Here is a 17,017-nt window from a genome sequence, read left to right on the forward strand (position 1 = left end):
TTCCACCAATCCCCTCAGCCCTTTCACCATAGCCTTGCAATTTTTTCCTCACCATCTACTCATCTCATTCCTTCTTGACCACCACAGTAGAACCTGCCTCCACCACTTCAACAGGCAGCACATTCCAGATTTCAATCACACCCTGCGTCAAGGAGTTTCTCCACAGGTCAGTAAATCTGGTTCCGTTTTAATTAAACATCTCCATTGGCCAGGTTTCATTGCAAATCCAGTTGGTTCTTGGCCCTTGGATTGACTGTGCAATTGACCCTCTAGGAGAAGAATTTCCTCCTCATCTCAGCTACAATGCCTCTGTAGTGCAATATCAAGTTGTCTGGCGCAGAGTCAAAGTCAAAGTCGAGTTTATTGTCATCTGTGCAAGTACATGGATGCACAGGTGCAATGAAAAACTAACTTGCAGCAGCAGACCAGGCACATAGCGTCATATAGGAAGAGGAAGTGGAGAGAAAGAGGAGAAAATTCAAGATGGTGCTGGGTTGTATCCCACCAACTACTTGTCATTGACACAGGGCAATGATCCCGAGGAGGCGGAAGAAAGCAAGGGAACACAGGGAACTGAGAAGTATCGAGAAACAAGGGGCTTATCCCTCAGGGAAAATCATTGAGGTAGGTTAGCAGTTTTTGAAACATGCTGGTCACTGAGGGAGTGCTGACTGATCAGAGGTGCCAGCAATCAAATGAAACGGTAAATCAAGGCCCCGTCTCAAGAGAAGAAAAGCTGCCACAAAGCTACTCGAAGAAAGGCCAGGGGATCTCTTCCCCCTCTCCTGTCCACTAGTTAGTGTAACTCATCAAACTGTGCTCTTAAGCATACCAGAAATTCTCCACACTTGACTCTTGTCTGGTTGAACCCAATCAACCTGTCCCTTGGCTTGTGAAAACACTGAACAGTGGAAAAGACACTGTGGTATGTTGGCATGTAAATAAGTCATGTGGGCAAAGTAATGTAATGACACCATCATACTTATTATGTAAGCACATGTGTTAGCTGTTAGTTCTGAATCTTTTAGTGTCTCCCAGCAATTGGGAAAGTTTGAAATTAAGAGTTCGACAAGGCTGAAGCACACACCATCCATAAAAACACTAAGGACAGTGCATCAGAGGAAACAGGCAGTCAGAAAGGTCCAGTCTGTCAGTGCAGACGGGATTCCGGGTAACCAAGAACACTTTGAAGCTGAACAACAGGCTGAAAGTAATAAGTGGCATCAAAGCGTGGACAACAGTTTCATCATTTCCACTAATACAAGGCGTTTTCAAATGAGTACGTTGCCAATAAGGTCGCACTGCCAGCAGGATTCAAAAGCTGTCCTTTCAGGTAGACTGAAACCATTACAGAACAGAAATCCTCCACACAGTTAATTACAGTTCGATACCACCCAGTCTGTGTTACATTCAATGTTCTTTCCACTACCTCCAGGAAGATTAAATTCTGCTCAGCTTGCTGGCAGTCAACTGCTTTCCCAGAAGTTCATACTTTTGGCACAGCCCTGCTTACTGCAAACATACTCTACTTAGGTGAAATGGCACAAACAACTCTGGAAAAATTAAAACAACATGCTATCTCGCCTTCATTTGCTATCTCAGCTTGGCACAAGAAAGACTTTAGCACCAGGAAAACAGTTCCAGTCTAGAAAGCCTACAAATCTTTTCAGTAACTATTTTAGACTAATTTTCTGCAGAATTCGAATAATGACAAAGCTCGTTGGTCATGCAATGTCCTGGAATGATCCAGACAAGGAGATGTTCAGTTTGGTCAGTACAAGTTACACCAAGGCTGGAGTGGTACACACCTTGACCAGTGGTTATCAGGGAATATTTACGGGGTCAACCAGCCAGGAGTAATTGTTCTTCCCAAAGCCATTCTGAGTAGTGGGAATGAGAGAGGGAGAGGAAGTGGGAGTGGGGTTGGGAGTGGGAGTGGAGAGGGAGAGCGAGAGGGAGAGGGAGAGGGAGAGGGAGAGGGAGTGGGAGAGGGAGAGGGAGAGGGGAGTGGGAGAGGGAGTGGGAGAGGGAGAGGGAGAGGGAGAGGGAGAGGGAGTGGGGAGAGGGAGTGGGAGAGGGAGAGGGAGAGGGAGTGGGAGAGGGAGAGGGAGTGGGAGAGGGAGTGGGAGAGGGAGAGGGAGAGGGAGAGGGAGTGGGAGAGGGAGAGGGAGAGGGAGTGGGAGAGGGAGAGGGAGAGGGAGAGGGAGTGGAGAGGGAGAGGGAGTGGGAGAGGGAGAGGGAGAGGGAGTGGGAGAGGGAGAGGGAGAGGGAGTGGGAGAGGGAGTGGGAGAGGAGAGGGAGAGGGAGTGGAGGGGAGAGGGGAGGGAGGGGACGTGTGGGGAGGGAGTGGAGAGGGAGAGGGAGTGGGAGTGGATCTGAGGATAAGGATTTTCAGGGAAAATACACACTCAGTTGATGCACATGAAGGAACTGATTACTGGGTCGCAATGCACCAATTGAAACAAAGCAAGAGAGAGAGATAGAGAGAGAGAGAGAAAGGGAGGAAGAACAAGGAGGAAAGGGAGAAAATAAGCAGAGAAGGAAAAGAAAGGAAAGGAAAATATAAATAAGTAAAATGAATGCTGGAGCATTCTGTAACACTATTACTCCGCATCAGGACCTACCGTTTGCAGATGGCAATATCCCACAAATGGCAATGAGATAACTAAACACATAATGGTTGAGGGATATGGATAGATTTCCCCAGCTTGTCCTCACCCTGTCCCTGGCATGTGTGGACATTACCCTGAGAAGCAGGGGGAGGTTGGTCAGCTTGCACTTGCTGGTTATCCTTTCTCACCAAACATCATGGTTATTATGTGCACAGAGGCACGGCATACGTGAGTCATCAGCACAGGAGCATATTTGTGCTTCACTATAAATGCCAAGCCTCCTCCCTGCTGGTTGCTCAGAATGAGTTGTCAGCATGGAGGTGAAGGGTTACTGTGACCCTGGTGGCTGCTGTCTGCACTGTGGTGCCACACAGATGGAAATCTTCCTGTTCGGGTTAAAGGTCCCTTTTTCAGAGGACGCCCCAGTACAAGTGGTCATTGTTGCTCTTTGGAACGAGTAATTGCAGCGGGAAAATAACAAGAGGTGACCTCCGGTCTCCACTCTCCTCAACTGGAGGACTGATTTCTTAAACAACAGTTTATTGGACAGCTAGTCCACAAGGGCGATGAACAGCAAGGCTCCCATCACAAAACTTCACCCAAAGAACAAAGTCTGCCAGATTAACGGTTGCCCTTGCTCTCCACCTTTGGTTGCTGAGATACTGAAATCAGGTGCCTATTGCTCTAAGTATTGGGACAGTGGTAGTCTGGATCTCTGCAGACAGTTAGCTGCTGGAGCGACACATCAGAAGAGTGGCAGGTTATTTAGTGTAGACAACAAGCTGGAGAGTAAATGAAGCTGTTATCAGCGGCACTTCTGCTGATACCCAGGTTTCAGCAGGAAAGACGCAGGGAGTTGCATCGAACTAGTCCAGACATTTCTGCAGTTACTTAATTACAAGTAGTGTCTACACATGGCAGGAAAATTACAAAGTAAGTGTTATTTTTGGCCTGACTTATGGACAATGACAAAAAATTAATGATCATGGTATTTATGCCTACCTGCCTCTCACTGCAGGCAGCTGCAAACTTGTCATCAACATTAAAGAGAATTTTCTCTGAGGCTATTTGCATTGCATAACTTTTAGCTCTCATCATCTCCTCCACTTTAATTTCCTCCACGCCTCTTACACCCAGCCTCTTTCCTTCAAAATGTGACTGATTTCACGCTTACAAATAGCAAAATAGAAGGGCCTGGTTTATAAAAGACACCTACAGATTTATAAAACTGGACGGTAAAATAAACAGGAGCTGGAATTCCTTAAAAGTAAATCACTGCCCTGACCTTTCTCTAAACCTTCTGATCTAAACCACATGACAAAGTTGCTTTGTGTGAGCATCAGAGAACCATAACATTCAGCTACCACAAGTAGAATGGCAGGTTGTACTTCTCCTATGGATGGTTTCCAACTGACTGCTTTCAGCTTTATCACAAGCTGATTAGTTTCTCCAGTGATTCAAAGAAACACATACGTACTGAAAGCAGTTGAAACATAGAGGTGTATTTGTTGACTTGTTTGACTTCCAGAGATTGAATCTGGTTGATGTTGAAGCATTCACCGAGTACAATTATTGTATGTTTCTGTCATGCGGACATCATTATAAGACTGCAGTCCAATCCTTCTTCATTACCTCTGAGTCCTCTAGATCGTCAATCTCACATTGCTCTGCTGTGCATCATTGATTGAACTGACGTCAAGCGCGGCTGTCATCTATTTCTCCTACCCAGGGGCAGCATTGTTTTAGTCTTAGTCTGAAGAGTAAAAGAACTGATCTATAGCCCCTGAACCTTCCCGTTGGGTCTAATTTTGATGGGACCAGCTCAGTGAAAGTGGTGGTTTACCTCAGCTTCCATAATTACCTTGAAAGAGATGGAGCTCTGTCTACCTCTCCAGAGGCAAGTGATACAACACGATGAGCGTGTGGCTGCACGTCAGAACTGAAGTCCATGTGGCAGCCACGATACCCAGACGTTTGCTCAGGGACCAGTGAGAGTGGAGGCAGGGTTAGCGGAATGAGAACCCTGCTGTTGCCCCTCCCCATCGCCACCTCATAAGCAGCAGTTTGCTCCAGTTTCCTGAGTCATAGATAAGATAAGGTTTCTTTATTAGTTGCATGTACATCAAAACACACAGTGAAATGCACCTTTTGTGTAGAGTGTTCTAGCGGAAGCCACGCTTTTGGCGCCAACATAGCACGCCCACAACTTCCTAACCCGTACGTCTTTGGAATGTGGGAGGAAACCGGAGCACCCAGGGGAAACCCACGCAGACATGGTGAGAACATACAAACTCCTTACAGGCAGTGGCCGGAATTGAACCCTGGTCGCTGGCGCCTGTAATAGCCTTACGCTAACCACTGTGCCTGCCCAGGGTTACGCCAAAGAAGCCTCCTCAGGTGGCACTTCAAGTCATTCCCACCAACCCCAACATGGTTAATCCTGCGATTACATCCTGGTTTAACTATAGTTACAGCCTCTCAACATTTAAGTTGTCAATCCTTCTCAGGACCTTCATTGTCTCAGTAAGATCATCCTATTCTCCTAAACTCAGGTCTTGGCTAGTACTCCTCAATATCTCTTCTTCATCAGACCACACCCTCATCCCAATACTCAATCCAGACTACACTGAGCCCAAGGCAAGTGTATAACACCAAATTACTGATTTATTCATTTTTTCAGGATCTGAGCGTCATCAGCAAGGCCTGCACTTATTGTCTACCCCTGATTGCCCTTGGGAATGTGGTGGTGAGCTGCCTTCATGAACGGCTGCAGTTCTTCTGTTGAAGTGTTCCCACACTGCTTCTGGCAAGGAAGTCCCAGGACAGTCCCAGAAAAGACGAAGGACTAGTGATCTATTTCCAAGCCAGGGTGATGGATGACTTGCAAGTGGTGCTGTTTCCCAGGCACCTGTTGCTCTTGTCCTTCCTGGAGGGATAGTTGTGGGTTTAGGAGGTGCTGTCAGAGTAGCCTGGGTGAGTAACAGCTGTGCATTTTGCAGGTGGTGCACACTGCAGCCGCTATGTACCGATAATGTTATGAGTGGTGGATGGGGTACCAATCAAGCATGCTGCTTTGTCTTAAAGAAGATGATGATATCTTTACTAGTCACATGTACATCGAAACACACAGTGAAATGCATCTTTTGCGTAGAGTGTTCTAGGGGCGGCCCGCAAGTGTCGCCACGCTTCTGGTGCCAACGCAGCATGCCCACAAATTCCTAACCCGTACGTCTTTGGAATGTGGGAGGAAACCGGAGCACCCGGAGGAAACCCATGCAGACGCGGGGAGAACATACAAACTCCTTACAGACAGCGGCCGGAATTGAACCCGGGTTGCTGGTGCTGTAATAGCGTTACACTAACTGCTACACTAAATGGCGTTGAGCTTCTTCAGAGTTGTTGGAGCTTGCACCCAACTATGCAAGTGAAGAGTGTTCCATCTCACCTGACATATGCTTGCAGATGGAGCAAAAGCTTTGGGGTGGTAGAAGGTGATCCAATCAGTATTCCACTGTAGTCTCACAAAAACCACGACCAGCTTCAGAAAGATTTACGCCAGTAGTCCACCCCAGTTAGAATAAAGACCATTTGCTTTCCCAGTTGGTTGCTGAAGGCACACATTTGTTTATTGTATCTTACAAATCAGCACACCGAGGTCTCTCCCTACTCCAGCAGCTACCAGCTTTTCTCCATTCAATAAATGTTTCTCAGCTCTTCCACCAGTGGAAACTTCACTTTCCCCACACTGTTCTCTCGCTCCCGTCTCCCTGTCAATGCGCATAAGCCGTCCATTTCCCTTCACCTTTTCCTCACAGCTCACTTTCCCAATGAGCATTTTATCATCAGTAAACTTGGCAATGTTGTGTTCTGTATTTTCACTTATGCCTTTAACATAAATTACAAATTAGCAGTGATCCTTGTAACACCCCGCAAGTAACTACCTGCCAACTGAATAAGATCCATTTATTCCTACTCTCTGTTTTCTAAATTTTAACTCATCCCCTATCAATATTCACTTAGCACTCTCAACAAGGACTTGTTTTATGTCTTTCACCCGAGGTCTTAACAAATGCCTTTTAAAAATCTAGGAAAACAACAAGGACTGCAAGCCCCAATCTATCTTACTTGTTAATTCTCGAAAAAAAAATGATTGCTCAAGCATCATTTTTCTTCCATAAAACCATGTTGACTCTGCCTAAGTGAAGGCTCTGGGGTAAGCAGCTCCTAAATTTTAAGCCTGTAGATTAACTCCCTCCACCACCTCACCTCCTTCTATCTCTGCCATCACTCCCAGCCCCACAAGTTATCTGCACTCTTATAATTCTGCATCCACAATATTCATTGCTCTACCATTGACCACTGTGCCTTAAGTTGCCAGGGCCTCAAACATTGGAATTCCCTTCCAACATCTCTCTAACTTTTCTCCCAATAAAGTCTTACTCTTTCACTAAGCCCTTTGTCATAAGACCATAAGATACAGAAGCAGAATTAGGCCACTTAGCCCATCAAGTCTGCTCCACCATTCAATCATGGCTGATTTTTTTAACCCTATTCTCCTGCCTTCTTGCGAACCTCCTCTGGACCATCTCCAGGGCCAGCACATCCTTCCTTAGATACGGGGCCCATCTTGCCATCTCTTTATGCGTCTCGCTGCCAAACTAATACGCCAGTGAAGGACCACAGGACATTTTATTACATTAAAGGTGCCATATACTGTAAATGCAAGTTGCTTGTTCTCTACCTGTTTCAAGGTTGCACCACAAAGAGGGCTCCAGCCTTTCAGGAATGATTAGGATTTTCCCAGCATCTGAGATCATTATCCCGAGAGGTACTTCTCATAGTTTAAGGTGTCACTGAACTGAACTTCCTGTCGCTGTTCACTTACATGAGCAACAGAAAGTGGTGCAGTACATTGTAAATATTGATTTCCTATTAACTTGGCATCAGGAGTCAAAACAAGGTTTAAGCCACATTAATTACGAACAGAATCATTTCCCAGATTTTTGCAAGGACTTTGTCACTCCCAGAGAGCTCCAATACAGGGCATGAGTGCCATCAGGAATTGTGGGGAGGACGTCAGAGTCTGGGGATTTTAAAAATCAGGGACTGGGAATTGTGGTGGCTGGGAATTATTGTCAGTTTGAGAATTAAAAGAGAGTCAGTAACAGTTATGTCTTGCCAATACGGAGGAAACGCTCCCATTCCCAGTTGGAATAGTGCTGATGGGTGATTGATTGGTTCAGATTATGACCCCTAAATTTCAGAGGACTTCACACTGGGCCTTTCTTCATTCTTTCTGTCCTTCTCTAATCACTGAGCTGTTTGGGAAAAGTAGGGAAACAAATCAGAGCTCAGACCTGCACAGTGTGCTCCTAATGTAGCTTTCACTGTGCATTCTACAGGGTTAAAATAAATTAAATTCAATTAAATACCCTTGAGACTTTTCCCAGTAGATGTCTAGCTTGGCTGATAACAATTCTCATCTTTCAATGAATGGTCAATATATACACACAAATTCTTTTCTTTTTCTACATTAAAACTCTTGATAATAGGCTTCTGTTATCACATACACATTTTCTGTTTCCTGTTCTAATCTGCATTGCCTTACATTTATCATATTAAAATCAACACAAATGTTTTAATCTTTTGTGGGAGCAATTTGCATCCCTTCAAATAGCAGCAACTCCCCTTACGCCAATAGCTCAGCAAGGTTTGATTGTCGGCAACTAATTTTGCATATTTTGTATATATAAATGCCACACGTAAATGCTAAACACTGATCCCTAACCACTTCCGACAATCTTCTGAGTTCTTCCATCCCCTTTAAGTCTCTGTTTCCCCTAGCTGATGGAATCATAGAGTCATACAGCACGGAAACAGGCTTTTCGGCCCAACTGTCCCTGCCGTCCAAGATGCCCATCTAAGCCAGTCCCATTTGCCTGTGTTTCACCCTTATACTTCTAAACCTTTCCTATCCATGTACCTGTCCAACTGTCCATTAAAAGTTGTATTGTACCTGTCTCAACCACTTCCTCTGGCAGCTCATTCCATATACATACGACCCCCTGTGTAAAAAAGTTGCTTCTCAAGTTCCTTTTAAATCTTTCCCCTCTCACCTTAAACCTATGCCCTCTAGTTCTTGATTCCCCAACCCTGGGACAAAGACAGAGTTAGTAACACTAACCTATGTTAGTGTCATCAGCAAACTTATTAACCATGCCAGAGATAGATCTCTAAGAAATGATTAGTAAGCTTGCTTCATATCTGAGGTTTGAGTCTCTCAGATGATCTGGGTTTCATCGGAAACTCACTGCCTGTGCAGGCAGAGAAGGCATAATCAATTCACGTTTTTAAAAAAGAGCTGCATATGCATCCAAGAGTGTGAAATTCCCAGGGGGATAGGGAAAGAGTGGGAGAATGGGACTGATGGGACCGGTCAACGAGGAACTGGCTGAATGTATATCGTCTGTGCTGTGATGTGTATGATTCTATGATAATTCCAGTTACCTCACAATGCATTCAGGGGCACTGTCTAGGACTGAGATAGCACACAGAGGCTCAGTGTGTCTGTTTAAAACCTGATACACCAAACAAAGGACGTCATAGAGTCTAGAGTACTACAGTAGAGAAGCAGGCCCTTCAGCCCAACATGACCACGCAGACCATTGTATTTATCCATCCTAATCCCACTTGTTTTTAATCCTATTTGGACTTTTTTTTGTTCTAATTGTGTTCTTTCTTGTAAAAAATTATGTATAATTTATGTTTTTCTTGTGAATATTATGTATCTGATGCTATGTGCCTGTGATGCTGCTGCAAGTAAGTTTTTCATTGCACCTGTGCATACATGTACTTGTGCATATGACAATACACCCAACTTTGACTTTGACTTTGACTTTGACTTTGATTTACCTGCATTTTGTCCATAGCCTTTGTGATGTACTTTTGTAAGCATGGCTGCCTCAACCAACATCACCAAATCCACTGGTGTCAAATAATGATGTTGCTATGCATGTGAAAACAGCAGAAAAAAATTAGCTCTCTAATAGACACAGTGAGGTCAGAAATTTATCTGGGTCACTTGCGCTGAACACACAATATAGTACTCCTATTCCAAAAGTCCATTTGCTGACTTCAGCCAGGAGGTGTAAAAGACAAAAGTGCCATTGTTACCCAGTTGCTGTCTGTGTAAATGGGGATAATAACTCCGATCTGAAAGTACTGAACTCACAGTGAGGTTGGGAAAAATGTATTGGTATTGGTTTATTATTGTCACTTGTACTGAGGTACAGTGAAAAACTTGTCTTGCATACCGATCATACAGGTCAATTCATTACACAGTGCAGTTACATTGAGTTAGTACAGAGTGCATTGATGTAGTACAGGTAAAAACAATAACAGTACAGAGTAAAGTGTCACAGCTACAGGGAAGTGCATTGCAGGTAGACAATAAGGTGCAAGGTCACAACAAAGTAGATTGTGAGGTCAGAGTCCATGAGTCTGGCTGAGGTGCTGCTCCTCACAGAGCTTCAGTGGAGCGCTGTAGGAGACTGAGGCAGAAGGGACACCTGGTGGAGAACTTGAGTGACATCTGTCCTTGAACTGTTTCACAAGGGTCTCCCCAATACAGAAAAGACTGGACAGTGAACACAGAATGCAACTGGTAAACATTTATAAATATAACCACGTTTCCACCTGGATGAAACAAACACAGGTCTCTTAAACAAGGTTTCTGGATGACTGCCATTACCCTCACAAATCATTAGGGTCTCTCATGGTCTTCTACTTGGCAGCCCAGATACAAGCCACAGCAACCCACCAGACAGTGCGAGCTGCTGTCACGCGTAGCCCAGGAACTGGGTCTTGCCACTTTTTAGTTAGGAGCCAGGCACTCCCTTTCTTGAGCTGTGGGCTGTGTTTAACAAATGATGCAAAATTACAAGAGAAATTTCCCAGAGCCAATCCCATCCCTCAGCCTGGCTGACTAATCTGTGGACACATCAGTAATCAGATTGACTTACCTGAATTGCCTTGACAGAAAACATGAACATTTCCTTGTATTTGGACAGCTGTTATGGAGCACAGCTGTAGTGATTACACTGGGTTTATTTCCTTACATTTTTCAAATAATGTACAAAGACTTGTACACTTATGCTGAATGGCAGCTGAGCCAAATCTGGCAGCCTTTTGTTAAAGATTTTCTTAAAAGTATTGAAGTATTTCCAGTTATGTCATTTGTTGGGCAAACAACCTCTTTATCTGCAATCTCCAGCTGCAAATATTTTACTCAATACACCACTGTTCCCCCTTAACTGTTCCCAAGCCACAGAAAGATTACATTTTATAATTTATGACATAGAGATTTTTTCTTCTTTTATTCTCTCAATAAAAAAAGCAAAATATGTAAATAATGACAAAACTATCTATCATAGGATGTCCCTATTGTTTTGCAGCTAACTTTTGAAATGTGATTGCTGTTGCAATGTCTGCGTGGACAGATCCCACAGACCCCAAGAGATAATGTGCAGGTGATCCAATTTTTTTTTTAGTTGGTATTAGCTGTAGGATAAACATTGGTCAGAACAGTGAGCAGATTTCTCCTGTTCTTTTTTGAAATGGTGCAACAACATCATTTATACTCACCTGAGCATCTGACCTCCCATCTGGTCTGGTTACACATTGGACTGAAGATTATAGGGTGTAGTATTAACACAGGTGGTCAAACATTCCATGAGGAGACATGGCTCCTGTGCTGTTATAACCATGGACACATGCACAGGAAATACCGGGAGGAATTATCATTGAAGTATTATGATAAAATGAAGGCACAGGCCGCAAAGTCCAATACCAGATCCTGAGTGTGTCAACTTGAGAAGAGTGTCAGAATTTAGCCTGATGCCTGCTTCACTGGTTATTTCACAGCTAAAGTTATTATACTGTGCCCCTCAAATTCCCAGATGGTGCTAAAAGCCATCAAGCTCTGCACCAGGAGCATTAAAGATGAAGGTTTCCTCCACAGAGTCAGGGATTACTTTCAATTTTTCTTGCGATCAAGATTTATGTGAGGAGATTACGTAATCTTACACGAAGTAGTACACAGGTAAGTCGACAGCTTGCTGTGCTCATTGGATACAAGACCGCTCCAATCCATATCTCAGTTCTTGGTCTTAAAAAAAAATTTATTTACAGCGTGGTAACAGGCCTTTCTGGCCCAACGAGTCTGCGCCGCCCATTTTTTAAACCCAAATTAACCTACCCGTACGTCTTTGGAATGTGGGAGGAAACCGGAGCTCCCGGAGGAAACCCACACAGACACAGGAGAACATACAAGCTCCTTACAGACAGCGATGGGAATCGAAACCCGATCGCTGGTGCTGTAATAGCGTTGTGCTGTAATGGCTCACTTCACATTACAGCACCCAGGAAAAGAATACCTGGATTTAATTGTTTTCAAAACATATGATTCATGTGGTATATATGTGCGTGTGTGTGTGTGTGTGTGTGTGTGTGTGTGTGTGTGTGTGTGTGTGTGTGTGTGTGTGTGTATGTGTACTGTGTGCTCTTTGCTGTGTGTGTATATTATGTGTATTGGGTATAATGCGTGTGTATTTGTGTGTGTGTTGTGTGTGTGTATTGCATGCTCTGTGTGTGCTATTAGCCTTTGTGTGTTTGTTATGTGTGCTCTGTGTGTATTATGGGTATTGTGTATAGTGTGTATGTGTGTGCATGCATGTGTGTATACTTTTAAAAACTACATGTACGAAGTGGTCTGACTTTTGATGCCAGTCCCTGCTGTTAATTAGGTGCTGATTTGTTAACAGCTCGAAACCTGCTGCTTGCCTGAGTGAACAATGACATAAGATAACTCAGGGATGCGACACTGACGATGAGGATGGGGTGTAGCTGCTTGAGGGAGCAGCAGGGCAGGAGTGAAGCGTGAGGTGATGCAGGCAGGGGTTTCTAAGAAGAGCAGCACTTATGACAGTAGACATGGTGATATATTGGTGAACTTGAGAAGTACAAGAGGCTTCATCCGTTTGTTATGCACAGGAAGTCCCCAGGTTACGACAGGGTTTCATTCCTCGGAACAGCTCATAAGCCAAACCATTCAGAAATGAACAAAAATGGTGCGTGGGAGAGGATCACAGAAACAGCTTTAACGGGAGAGTGAGCATGCGCAGGAAGAGCGGCCGCCAGCCGACCTCACTGACTCGGTGTGTGAGCGAGTGAGTCTGCTCAGCACTGCCAGCTCTGCCTGGCTCCACCCAGCCCCTGACTGTTGCGGCTCTGTGGAGGGAGGGGGTGGCGGGGGAAGTGGAGGTGGGGAAAGCATGCAGAAGAGCCCCATTCCCACCCAGCAGAAGGTGCCTGCTCCCCCACAGCAGCCAGCAAATCCCTCCTTATCTGTCTGCTGGAATCCCAAATGCTCTTTCGTATGTACAGGGGTGTCCATAAGCCAGGCGTTTGGAACCCGGGGAGGACAACCAATCATCGACCATAAGGACATTGGTAAAGACCTGAAGGGACATTGTAACTTAGCACCATCAGAGTTTTTGGAATTGTGGCTTGCACGTCTTCATGTAACAGATGCTGAACGGAGATGAATTTTTGAGGGCAGACAAACTTAAGAAGGATTCTCCATAGCCCCTCTCCAGGAACAGAGTCAAAAACTTTCATCGGGTGACTATTGAGGAGTTTTCCTTTCTGTCCTCAGGAAGATCTTACTCAACCGCCTCCTTCCAATGAAAAATACACTTTTCAGGACATAAGGAAACTCTTAAAAGCATTCTTTGATTGGTTTGACTGTTGAGCTGTCCCCCCAGCAACAACTGCATGCACTTTCGTCTCACTCTGGGGCAGAAAGTAAGGTGCTGTGGCTGTAGAACACTTGGGTAGCAGGTACCCATTCCTGGAGCAGCTGCAGGCAGCCCTCAAGGTGAATGGAAAAGCCTGTGCAGTGCAGACTCAAGCATACACAAGGAGGAGGCAGTGGTGAGGAATGCCAGAGTGGAGGACGCTCCATTATCAGCAGTCTAAATTCAGACAGATTTTGAATTTTCACAACAATGGAAACGTTTGCAATTGTTGATAGCAAGCAGTTCAGAGGACAAACCTGTCAGAGGACAGTACAAGGGCAGCCAGTTTACTGGAGTCTCAGGACAATGGTTGTGCCATTGCAAGGTCCTGCGATAAGTTGAAAGGAGCGAAGCTCGGCATGAAGTGGCACAGTCATTTTATGTTTCTCATGATGAGGTGCTGCAAGTTTGCACTTTATTTGTCTATCTGCACTGCACTTTCTCTGTTACTGTAACACTATATTCTGCATTCTGTTATTGTTCTCCTTTTGTACTACCTCGATATATTTTTGTACGGAATAATCTGTCTGGATGGCATGCAATCAAAAGCTTTTCACTGTATCTCAGTACAGGTGATGATAATAAACCGATTACCAAGTCTCGGGGAAGAATTTGTTGTCTGCAGAGCTTCCGTATTTGTGCAGAGTCACTGAACGTGTTGCATCAGGCTCAAGATGAACTGGCTGACCTGAGAGAGACAGGGTGGAGGTGAATGAAGAGTTCCAGACAAACCATGAGTGATGTTATATCAGGTCTGGACTTACTGATGTCAGCTCAATACAGTGCGGAGAGGGAAGGTCAAAGGTGATGACTTCCTAACTTCAACAGGGACAACAGGTAAGAGGAAAGGTCCATTGTCTGTAGGATGCCAAGGTGGAAGAGTGGGAGCAGGGGACAAAGATCAGGAGACATAGGAAGGAATCAAAGGAGACGGCAGATGCTGGAATCTGGAGCCAAAAGCACACCTGCTGGAGGAACTCAGTGGGTCCAGGAGCACCTGTGGAATCAAAAAGGATAGTCAATGTTTCAGGCCGAGACCCAGCATCAGGACAGAGAGTGTAGAAGGGTGATAGGCAGTGCAAAGAGCTGAGAGGCAGGGGCTGGCAGGTGAGAGGTGGAACCAGGTGAGAAGCGAGGTGACGGGCAGATGGAGCCAGTCGGGGGAGAGGGAGGAGTGGAGGTAGAGACAGAGGCTGGAAGGTGATGTGGAAACAAGAGGCTGCAGATGCTGGAATCTGATAAGTAAGGAAGGTGATACGTGGAACGAGATAAGGGGCAGATGACAGGCAGATGGAACCACTTGGGGGTAGGGAATGAAACTGGGTGATGGGGTGGGGGGTGGGGTTTGTGGGGGGCGCAGGGTTAAACCGGAAGGAGCAAGAAAAGAGTGCAGAAAGTGTGAGTTACCTGAAGTTGGAAATTCAATGTTCATACCATTGGGATGTAGGCTACCCAGATGGAATATGAGGCACTGTTCCTCTAGTTTGTGTTTGGCCTCACCCTGGCAGTGGAGAAGACTGAGAACTGACAGGTCAGTGTGGGAATGGAAAGGGGAGTTGAAATAGCTTGCAACCGGGAAGTCATAATGGTCATTGTGGACGGAGAATAGGTATTCTGCAAAGTGGTCACCTAGTCCATGCTTGGACTCGTTGATGTAGAAAAGGCCACATTGAGAGCAGAGAATGCAATAGTCGAGGTTGGAGGAGGTGAATGTGCACCCTTGCCTGACTTGGAAGGTCTGTTTGGGTCCCTGGATGGTGACGAAGGAGGAGGTGTAGGGACAAGTAGAAAATGGTATGGTTACGTTTATGGTACTCAGCAATGTACTGAAAGCAATACATAATTGCTACTGCAATAATGGTTAACAAACATAAATAGTCTCTGTTAATTTTAGTTTTCCAGTTGTAATTAGAAACTTTGTTTATGTGTACTTATGGTCACGCATCGCTAAAGTGAAACTTATAACACAGAATGTGAGATCCATTATGGATTGGGCTTATTTGATCTTTGGGAGTTATCAGGACCAGCAATGGATGCTGCTGCTATCTTACGTTTATACTATAGGGCAGAGTTTGTAATTGAGAGGAATAACAAACTGAGTAATTTGATGTTTGGTTAAATTTAAGAAGTGATATTAAGTATATCCCTGTAAATAATTGTACAATTTCATGTGCTATCGGCATCATTTTACATATGTAAATAGTACTTTGCCTGTGTCTGTTAATCTTGTCAGGCCAAGCAGTATAGTACATATGCTCATGTCAGTCACTTTAAGGATGTCCTAGCATGTGACATGACTTCTGATACAGTAGTGCACCAGGCATCGCTGTTAGTTGAGTGTTCTCCACCTTCAATGCAGGATGTTTGTTGGTATCCCTTTCCTCATTACTTACCTTAGTGAACAGCAAGGTAAAGAGCAAACAGACACCACGCAACATTAAAAAAAATTGACAATGGGATGGGGAAGGTGCTACACTTGTAGAAAATGAGAGAAAGCCACAGATATGAATGTGGCTACACCAGTCAGCACAAGGCTCACACTGTGAACTGAAGCCCGACGTGGTCGTTAACAATGGCTGGAACGTTCACCTGATGACTGCATCTGAAACCATTGATAAGATCAACTGCCTCGTAATGTGACTTTAATCTGCTGTTCAGTTTGCCACACACAAGGATGGGAAGTCCAAAATTCTCATAGTTCAAACTTGATTATCCACCACAGCAGAAAGGCTTCCTGTAGTGGGTCATGAAACATAAAAGTTAGTTGAGGTGAAAGCTGCAGGTAGAGTTGTTCAGAGGGTACACTTCAATCTCTCCTCTGTGGATCCCCCAAACATTTTAGATATAAGGTAAGACATTTATTTATTAGTCACATGTACATCGAAACCTGCAGAGAAATGCGTCTTTTTGCGTTGCTGAGTGTGTGCTGGAGCGGGGGGTGGGGGGCAGCTTTTATTATCCTAGAACTGGTAAAGCCTCAAAAATTGTGGAATGTGGGGAGAATCCTGAATAAAGGTAATGGAAAGGAAAGAAAGAGATAAGGGGCGGGGGCAGTAAACTGATCACCTGGTGGAAGAGAAGAAGCAGCCTCTTATACCTACAAACAATCTGCTGGGAGAACTCAGTGGGTCAAGCAGCATCCAGAAGTGATGCTCGACTGGCTGAGTCCTTGCAGCAGATTGTTTGTTGCTCCAGATTCCAGCATCTGCAGTCTCTTGTGTTTCCAGCCTGTTATCCCTTGCTTTCATCTGATTTCTCCTTATCAAGCAGACATAGCTTAGAAACAGCAACAGGCTTGGACTTGTCAAAAGGTTTTGAACGATAAGAAGAAATTATTTCCATTGGCAGGTTAGGCCATACCAAAGGTGGGATATAAAATTATTGCCAAGAGGACCAGAGGGAGATCGGGAGAATTTTCATCCACAGAAAGTTGTTATGGTCTGCAATGCACTGCCTGAAAGGGAGGTGAAACTAGTTTGAATTGTAGCTTTCAAAAGGAAATTGGATATGCACTTAAATTGGAAAAGCTTGGAGGGTTCCAGGGAAATG

The sequence above is a fragment of the Pristis pectinata genome, chromosome 1 (genome assembly GCF_009764475.1).
Source record: "Pristis pectinata isolate sPriPec2 chromosome 1, sPriPec2.1.pri, whole genome shotgun sequence".
Classification (NCBI taxonomy): domain Eukaryota; kingdom Metazoa; phylum Chordata; class Chondrichthyes; order Rhinopristiformes; family Pristidae; genus Pristis; species Pristis pectinata.